Source organism: Oenanthe melanoleuca, chromosome 9, assembly GCF_029582105.1.
Source record: "Oenanthe melanoleuca isolate GR-GAL-2019-014 chromosome 9, OMel1.0, whole genome shotgun sequence".
Taxonomy (NCBI): Eukaryota; Metazoa; Chordata; class Aves; order Passeriformes; family Muscicapidae; genus Oenanthe; species Oenanthe melanoleuca.
The window spans coordinates 3,962,379-3,972,170 of record NC_079343.1 but is presented as its reverse complement, the minus strand read 5'-3'; positions in this window follow the sequence as shown (position 1 = coordinate 3,972,170).

Genomic DNA, 9,792 nt, shown 5'->3' with positions numbered 1-9,792 from the left:
TCACCCCAAAACACTGTTTCCAGTGTAGCTGTTCCTGGAATGACAGTGTTCTGGCTGGGACAGGCTCCACACCACAGCTCCTGTTTCAGGTGGGATGACTAACACAGCTTTAATAAAACCAGGAGACCACAAAGATATATTTTATATGCATCTCAAGTGAGAACAAACCCTGGAGAAGATACATGAGTGAGAACACAGAGATGGTTTAGTTGTTTGACAGCTTCTGCTCAATATTAAGCAGTTCAACTGCTAGAGAAGGAAGTCTCTGGGAAGGCCTTTCAGCAATTGTAGCTGAAGCAAAATAGCCAGTGAATTGTGAGCACACTGCAGAGGCTCTGCATGACATAGATGCCTGCAAGAGCATGAGAATAGCCCCAAAGGCCAAGGAGGTTATTCAACATTGTGTTCCCACAGCCTGGGTCTGACTGGAGCTGTTGTTGTGTCTCACCTTGCAGAGCCTATCCCAGCAACTTCACACACCCTACAATTCCAGCAGAAACTACACACAGAGATCCTGTGTTATAAACACCTGCAGAATAAGGACTTTGAGAAGCAGAAGGCTGCCAAAGACATCCAGCTAATCTCCAGAGAGCTGGGGAACCAACCCTGCTAACCTATCCTTGCTCTAAGAAGTGTCCTTTCAGAGACAAGATCCTCTAGCAAAATTCTGGCTCTGTAGCCAGACCACCTCCTTCTACCAAACAAACCTGAACTACCTCTTACATTGTCTCATTCACTTTTAATGCACAATCTTATGTGATTTTTGCAACAATACTTAGAGTTTGTGTCTGTAAAGTTATCAACTCTGCAAACACACTTACAATGTCAGGCTTTGTGCTGCAAAGCTGTACAGGAGGAAAGGAAGGTTGGACAAAACATTTCTTTTTACATAGAAATATTTTGCCAGCTGCAATAGGAAAACAATACATGGAAGCAGCAGCTTTATGGGAACTTAAACACAGAGCTTAAACACAGAGGCTTTTGAACCTTTTTCTTCTTTCTGAAGGTCTTGATTCAAAGCCTTCTCAAAGCCATGCAGTGAGTTGAATCACTTTATGGGATCACCTTGGAGTGTCACATACCAAACCAAAGAAGCTGTGTCAGTCAATTTATTTTCCACAGCCTTTAGAGAATTCTCCTTCATGAGGATATAGATCTAGTGACTTAAATGCATCAAGTGTAACAACCAATCCATTACTTTGGTTTCTGAAGTAGACCAGCACTGATACCCAGTGCTTTCATCTCTTAACCCACTGTAGACACAACTTCTCTGTTATCCATACGTCTTGACAAAGACAAAACAGAGATATGGTGTACTCCAGAACTGATGTACAAACTGGGCAAAGGGGAAACTGTAGCAGTTTGATTTGAATCATAGAACATCTCTACCTATATTCCTAAATCTTAGTCTGGTAATGTTGTCTGAGAAGACTTTAACCAACTGTTGCTACTTAGGTAGCAGTTAATCAGCTGCTCACTGCAAGACAGCAGCTTCTAGCCACATCTAGGACTTTGATGAGGCTGCATCATCTGCTTCAGAACCTACTTCAGTAAATGACACTGTTTCATTTGTCTCCTGTCTCCTAATTTGCTTCCAAGTGACACATTTTACTGAATGGATCAATCAACTCATAGCAAAGGAGGCAGCAGACACAAAGCAATAAAAAGTTCTAGGTTGTTCATCAACTATAGCTTTGTTTTGAAACACAAATATTTACCACCAAAAGGGAAAGGCAGAAAACACCTAAGAGATCAGAGTTGTCCTCCCTTCCAAGCTCTAATCAACAAAGGCAAAGGGTAAGCCTTTGTCTCATTCTAGCAACTGACCTCCAACAAGGTTTGGGAACCAGGTCACACTCACACATGGGATAAATGCACGTGGACAAGTAAAGTCAGGCAGGTGCCTCTGCCTGCAGTGATCCCGAAATGAGAGAGCCTGAAGTGGGTGCAGGCACTTCTGCACTGGTTCAGCAACATTTATGAGCTCTGACGCATTTCTGTGCAGCTGCAAGACGTGTACTGGCACACAGACATGTCCTACATAGGCAAAGGGATTGCTGCATCTGATAACACTGGGCAGGACTCTACCCTGCACACATCTCCATGCCCTAAACACGCTCCAAGGGTTTAAACTCAAGTTTTGCATATTCAGAATGTGACCCTACTTGTAATTAAACCCTTGGTGACTTTTGGAAAGCCTCTTCAGTCTCTTCAGTCTTTGCCTCTTCTTCTGTCTTTTCAAGGTCTGAGACAAGGAGGTAAGGCTGATGTCTCAAGTCTGCACAGACCAAATTCAGAGTGCATGGCTGCTTCACACACAGTATTATACCTTACAGCACCTCCATTAGCATGCAGTTCCACTCTGAGTGCAGCAAAACATTTTTAAACACTTGATACACCTCTAGACTTTGTGGAGTTCCACATTGGCAAAAGTTTTCTTCAAGGCTGTCCTGGTTAACAAGAGTGACCCCTCTTACTCTGTGGAGCAGTGTAGGTCTGTTTTCCTCAGCAGCAGGGTCAACTGCAGTAACCTTCACGTCCAGCTGCTCATACCAATTCCTAAATCATCTTTCCTAATTGCACTGTGATAATTTAGGGATTGCTGGCACTGTGGACTGGCTCTGGGAGCTGGTTGGTTATTTTTCATCTGGATGTGATAAACCTTCCATTCAGAACACATCTGCAGAGATGTATTAGTGCAAGCAAGGTAGTTACAAGCAAAAGGAAACAAATTCAGCTTTTCCATCAAGAAAAATGCACAGGAAGCAATCAAACTGGTGTTAATTGTCCACATAAAAATGCAGCTGTGGTGATCTGGAGTTTCCTAGTCCACTGTAGAAGACATGGAAATGCTAAGAGAAGGCAACCTACTGATTTGATTGTTCAACAGTTCACCTCCTGTGAGCTCAGCATGTCTAGGTTTTCCTGCATTTGTAAGATTAGAGCTTTTGTGGCTTCTGATGGAAGAGACCTTAACCAGAAGGAAGGAGAAGGAAAAAGAAAAAAAAAAGAGATGGCAACATTCTGTTACCTGACACACCTCCAGTGTGTCGCTTTGCACTGGCATGATAACAGCAAATATCTGGCCAGCTGTTAAAAAAAATACTGCCAAAGGTGCTCAGGGTGGACCCACTTTAGTCAAAGTGATTCAAATCAATCTTTATCATATTTAGGAATCAGCAAACAGGAAATCTTGTTTTGAAGTCACTAATTTTATCTGTTTCTAAGTGAAAGAATGTCAAACTCACCTGTTTGTTTGTATCTGACAACAGCTCATTGCTATGGTTTCTCTCTCAGCAAAAAAGGAGAAAAGTGATTGTATTTAAACAATTTTACAGCTGATACCAATCAGAAATCTGAATGTGTCCATGGTGTTTTCTTCTTATGTTATTTTAACTTCCTGTTGCTAGTGCACCCTTGAACATTACAAAAATGAAATTTAAAATGTAAGGAAAATAAAACAAAATTATGTTTTTAAATGCCAAATTAACTATCAAACATTAAGTTTAAAAGAGGATGAGAATGTGGAAAAGCACTCAAAACAAAAAAACAAAACTAAACAAAACAAAACAAAACAAAAAAAACAAAACAAAACAAAACAAAACAAAACAAAAACAAAAAAAAAAAAACCAAAAAACCCCCCATAACACATCCAACTGTTCTTATACAGGTACTGAACTGAGTCAACTGTTGAAATGAATAAGCCTAAGACCAAAAGCAAATTCAAGACTTCTGAGATGTTGCAAGCTCAGAGAAGTCTTTCTTACTGAGCTAATGCAGTTTGACTGTGAGAAGCCAGAGATGTAGAGGGAAAAAAACCTACTAAATATTAGGCATGATTAATTACTTTTCACAAAAAGTCTGAAAAACCACCTCAACATAAGCACTGCTGGTTGCCTATATTTTAAAAGTCACTCAAATTTTATGCCATGCTTTCCATCACTTCAGAATTTCAACAAACCCTCACAGCTCTGATATTTTTGTTTTACAGCAAAAAAAGGCTTAAATTGGACTAGATGATCCTAAGTGTCTTTTCCAACCTAAACGTTTCTATGAAATATTGACTTACCTAAATGAATAAACTCTAAGTGAAAATTTGCATTAAAAGATCTCTTTAGCATTTCACAAACTTCACCTGAGCAATGAACTCATTGTCTGAACTGGCAATGAGTGCAGTGCCCTACAAGCGATTTGGGGGAGAAACCAGCAAAACTCCAGCCAGGTTAAATCTGAAGTCTCTCAGCAGCAAGGAGGAGGTTAATAAGTAAAATAGAATTAGGGGAAGTGTTTTTAAAGAATGAAGAAGAAACTCATAAAACTACAGTTCTGGGGAAGAGAGGCATCTCATTCCAGTGACCAGTCTCAGCTGAAGGGTGGAGTTACTTTTTTGTGTATTTCCAAGTGAAATATTAGTGGTTTAAGGGGCAGTCATTACATGTGGCAAAAACAGTGAGAAATAACACATACACAAATCCCACATTTAAGAACTGCTGCATTGGATAGGAGCAAGCAATGAGAGAAACACTCCCAGGCAGCTTTTCACTGCCACCAAGACCCTAGAAGCAGCCAAACCTTCTCCTTCTCTGTGAGGAAGACAAGCAGCCACTGAGCTGTCTTGTACACTTCCTGCCGTATGTTTGCTGTTTAAGGTACACTGGTGCCCAAGAGAAGCCTCAAAGCAGGGCAGATGTACAGCATGAGGAATTTAATAGACAATTTTGACACCAAAGAAGTAGATGAGGGTCATTGTGAGTTATCAGAGCAAAACCAGCTTCGTGCAGACCTGCACAGGGTCTGTGTCTCTCACCAACTCCCAGAGCACAACTTAATTTGAGGTTCAATTTCTCATATCCTGGAAATCACAGACCAGTTTCTCTGGATAGAAGCTAATGCAGGATACAGTTTCTTGCTGGCATTAACATACACACAGTATTTTGTTAGGAGAAATATAATCTTTGTGACTTCAGTTCCAGAAGCAGCCATGAGTTCATCAGTCTCACACTGCAGTGACCTGGAGCAATTTACATAAATTATGAGTGAACCTTGAAGAACCTCAGGGGATAGAGCTGTCAATGGCCCAGACAGCAGAGGCCAAGGAAGTGTTCATTAATGAACAGAAGTTTGATGTTAAGTCCCTCAACACAAAGAGGCCTAAAAGAGCAGGTAGCCTTGCACCTCCTTGCTTTACAAGAAAACAGAAAGAAAGCTCCTCAGAATCCTAATTCAAACAACTATTAACCAGGTAACTGCATCTTCCTGGTTTGAAATGTTTCTGGAGAAATCTATTTGAAGATGTCCCTGCTCTTTCAGGAGGGATCAACTGGATGACCTTTAAAAGGTCCTGTTCAACTCAAACTATTCTATGAAATAAAACAGGAGTCTTTCATTAATTTCTAGTTTTCCCTTCCACAAGGTGTGTTGGGAGTTAATGGGAGCATGGACTCAGTTCAGTTTAGTTCAGTTCTTCTGAATAATTGGTTTTGTTTAGTGCTATATTTTAATTTAAATGCTTGAAAAACATGTTTCGGTATGAAAAAATGCCGTCAGAAAGGGGAACATCAGCTATCAAGTCCTCTCTAGGTTTTTGTCCATGAAACCTTGCATGCTGAACTCAGACCCAGGGATCAGCACTACACTGGGTTTACTCCACTATGGTTCTCTACACATAATAGAAACCCTGAGTTTCTTTTCCAGGAGTCTCCAAATGGCTCACACACATTGGTGCTGGCCTCACAAAGCAGCAGTAAAGCAGTGGAAGTACAGAAAGCCCCATGAAATATTCACAGGGGAAAGCTGGGTCACAGAGGGGTCAGAAGCACCTTAGAATGAGGTAGGTGCTCATTTTGAACTGCAGAGATCTTTGTAAACACACATGTGACCACACTGTGGTTTTACCAGAATTACAGCTGCGTGTTCCTGTTCCTAACTGGGACAAGAGTGAAAAAGTAGGTGTTTGGCCAATCTGCACAGGCAATAGGCATGCAATCAAAACAAGCTTATTTTCTCCAGCCCTTCTGGACAGTACTATCTTTCTCCTTACTTTTCTGGGTGTATAACTCAGAGAGGACTCAACCACATTTAGCAACTCCAGTTTGAAAGCAAGTCTGACCCACTGAAGCACAATGCCACACTATCAGTTCCAGCAGAGCATTTTTCCCTCTGTTTCAAGGAGTCTTTACAACAATTTTCATAGGTATTATCAGACAGGAGTCTGTACCAGACAGGAGTCACCCTGAAGCATTCAGTGAATGCCAGGTACATTGCTCAGATAAAATATGTGCCAGCAACTATCTCTTGCAGCTCTATTAAACAGGCGGCTCCTCACTCACCTGCATTCAACTTCTAGGGCAGCCAGAAGAAACTAGCAGGAAAGCAAAAATCTCTCCAGAATTACGTGAGCCACTCCATTCCTGCCTCTGAACAGCACATAGACCTGCAAGAACTCAGAATTCAGCTCAATCCTCTTGAACCTCTCTACCACTACCCAGAAACACTGGAAAAACAAGAATTCCATGCTTTTGGCTTGGAAGAAACTTCATTTAATTTAGGGATTTGTCACTGTGGGAAGAAAAGGGCTGCTGAGCCAACAGGAGCATCAGCAGCACTCTGAGCTTTACAGCTGCAAGCATCACTCTCGATTATTCCACTCTGCCAGCAAGATTGAGAGATAAAGGCTCTTTTCTTTGCTCAACACTCAAGACAGCCTTAAGAGCCACAATATCAGCAGAAAATCAGCCCTGTGCAGCCAATATTGCAAGATGTGTAATGATACAGTCTGAAAGCAGGAAGGAGACTGATGTAGCTTTAATAGTCTGCTACAGTCTCCATACAAGCACAGATCTGAAGAGCCACCATCAGAGCCAGTGGATTTCTACAGTACCAGCTCAGACAGGTATGGATTTCTCTTTGAATTCTCCCTGGCTTTCCTACAATGAGCACCATTTAAGGCCTGAAGCAGGACATTACTGCCAAAACAAAACAATCACTTTATATTTATCACTAGCTGTGATGCACCCAAATAGACTAATGTTCTATGCCTTACAGCCATGGGAGGAGCAATTTAGATTCAGAGTGCTCTCTGCTCCTAGTTTCCTTTGTTGAATTCAGGTAAGGTGCTGGTGCTCTTCAAAATCTTCACCAAAAAAGAAAGGTGACTATGGAGAACATCCCCATTTAAAGCTGTCAGTGTAGCATGCAAGCTCAGGCAAAGAATGCTTTGGCATGAGCTTGAGTAGCATCTGCTATACAGAAGCTCGGGGGCCAAGTCCAGACAAAAACTATAATCCACAGCAAAGAGTAAAACTGCCAATGAGTCCAACTCTTGCTTCTTTCTGTACAAGTGCTTTCTTTCCTAGGGCTTGAAAGCTTCACTTTGCCTTGGGCAACACCATATGCCCTGGGAACATGACAGATTCAAAAGGATCCTCTTGTCAAGAAGATAACTTGCCTTCTGTTCCTATAGTGGTCCTGCTTAACTGCATAATGCAGGACTAGTGCTTTTCCACATCACTGCTCTCCACAATACCAGCCACAAACCACTCCAGCCTCTCGGCGTTCAAAAGGAGCCAGAAATAGCTCCTCTCAAAACAAGCACCACAACACCAAGAGAGTTGTTCTTGCAGCACATTTTACAGGAAAGTTTGGCTCCCATCTATCCTGCTAAGTAATTCTACCTTTAGGGAGAGCTCTTAACACCCAGCTCTCAGGCTAACCACTCTGCTCCACAGCTCTGTTTATGCTAGGGAAGTGCTACCTCTTCTCAAGCTCTCCAGGCTCAAGGTGCCTAAGCTGCTGCTGCAAATAATCATAGAATGGGTTGGGTTGGAAGGTAACTTAAAATTCATCTTGTTCCAACCCCCCTGCCATGTCCCTTAGGGACTCCAAAGCTAAGGTACCAGACCTAATATCACCCACCACATCCCCAGTCACCTGGTGGCTGTACCCATCTCCCTGCACAGTTATTGTCACTCTCCATGATACGCTCCACTCTCTGTTGGTTTACCCTCACCGTGCCTGAATTTTTAATGTGGTACCCAGGGTAGACAGAAGAAACTGAACCAGACTTGGCCCCACTCACACAGCAGGAAAGCTGAGAGTCCCAGGACAGAGATCCAGGCACAGGCCACCACCCACCCTGCTGCTCCCTCCTTTGGAAGAGAGATGTCTGAGTGAACAGCTTTGAGCTCCGGGCTTTGAGCACAGCTTCATGCACTGGCAGGAAGGGATTAACGACCCACACAGGAAAGGGATGAGCAGTAACAGAGCAGCGGGGATTTGGCAGGAGCAGCGCAGCCGTTTGCTGAAGGGACCCAGTGGGGCTGCCGGTGCTGCAAAGCGCTGTTGCCACCTGCTGGCACCAACACACACAAACCAGGTTGGCTTCCAAAAACTCTTTACTGCCCCAAAGCCATCAGTGCTCCCTGCCAGCTCGGCGAGGGCGCTAGGGGGGCTCTCCAGATCCCCCACAAATAAGGGGGAACAGAATAGAAGGGTCTGAGCTGGTGCAGGCTGAGCAGCTCCAGGCTCGTATCCTCATCTCAAACACAGAGCAGCTGCCCCATGCCCCAAGGACACTTCATCCCACACTGCTCTGCCCAGCTCTCCCAAGGATACCTGCACAGCCTCTCCAACAGCAGTGCCATGATGAGTTTCTCAAGAGGAACAGAACAATATAAATCCAGGTATTTTGAGTAACCCATACAGAAAAATCTGTCAGTGCTTGAACCAACCATGAAGATTTCACAATCTGGAGCAGATAGGATGTAGAGCACTAGCTCCTGAGGTCCCTTCATCGTGGTTTGTTTTGGCCATAAATAGCTACAGCAAAGCTGCAGTGGTACTAGACACTGTCTACTGAGCAGCCCCAGTACATGGGGCTCCAGACCAACCCCCCCTGAGAGGAGCACCTACAAAGGGGGGCTGTGGAGCTGGGGAAGGCTCTGGAGCACAATCTGATGAGGAGCAGCTGAAGGAGCTGATGGGATCTCAGCCTGCAAGTGAGCTGAAGGGCGATCTCCCTCTTTCCAGCTCCCTGACAGGAGGGTGCAGCCAGGTGGGAGCTCTGCTCCCAAGGAACAAGGGACAGGACAAGAGGAAACAGCCTCAAGTGTGCCAGGGGAGGTTTGGGTTGGATATTTAGGAAAAGTTCCTTGTTCCCAAAAGCATAGATAGAGGGTAGGGAGCATAGAAGAGAGGGCTAGAGTTTCTCTGGAGATTCACTAACACTCCATAGCAAAAAGGAAAAGCTAAGTTGCTTTAGGAGGACATTTAAGAACATGTCAGTCAAAGCTTCTTGTAACTATTGACACTCTTCTCTGGACTTCACAGAAACAGAGCCAGGTGTGTCAGCTCATTGGGCCAAACTGTAAATACCTGGGTCAAGATTCCTCTTTTATGTGAGGATTATAAGGGTCATCACAAGCAGTGTTTATTGCACACAGTCAGCAGAAAACATAAATTTTTTTTTTAATAATTGCCTTTTTGCAGAGAGAATATTTACCAATTTTAACTAGCACATTTCTGACAAAGGCTTCAGTTCTGTGGACAGGAAAAAAGCAAACTCCATGGGCACACAAAACTTGCCATGGGAATGAGGACTACAGCACAGCTTAGTTATTAGTAGCTTTCATAATTGACATGGGGTTTAGAGGCTGAGTGTTGAGCAGAAGACTTTTTTAAATACTATATTTTTATGTTATCAGCTTTTAACCACTTTTTATATATTTTTCAGGAGGTTTATCCCTTTGCTTTAACAGAAGGAAATAGAAAGAAGAAAAGAAAAATTAACAATCT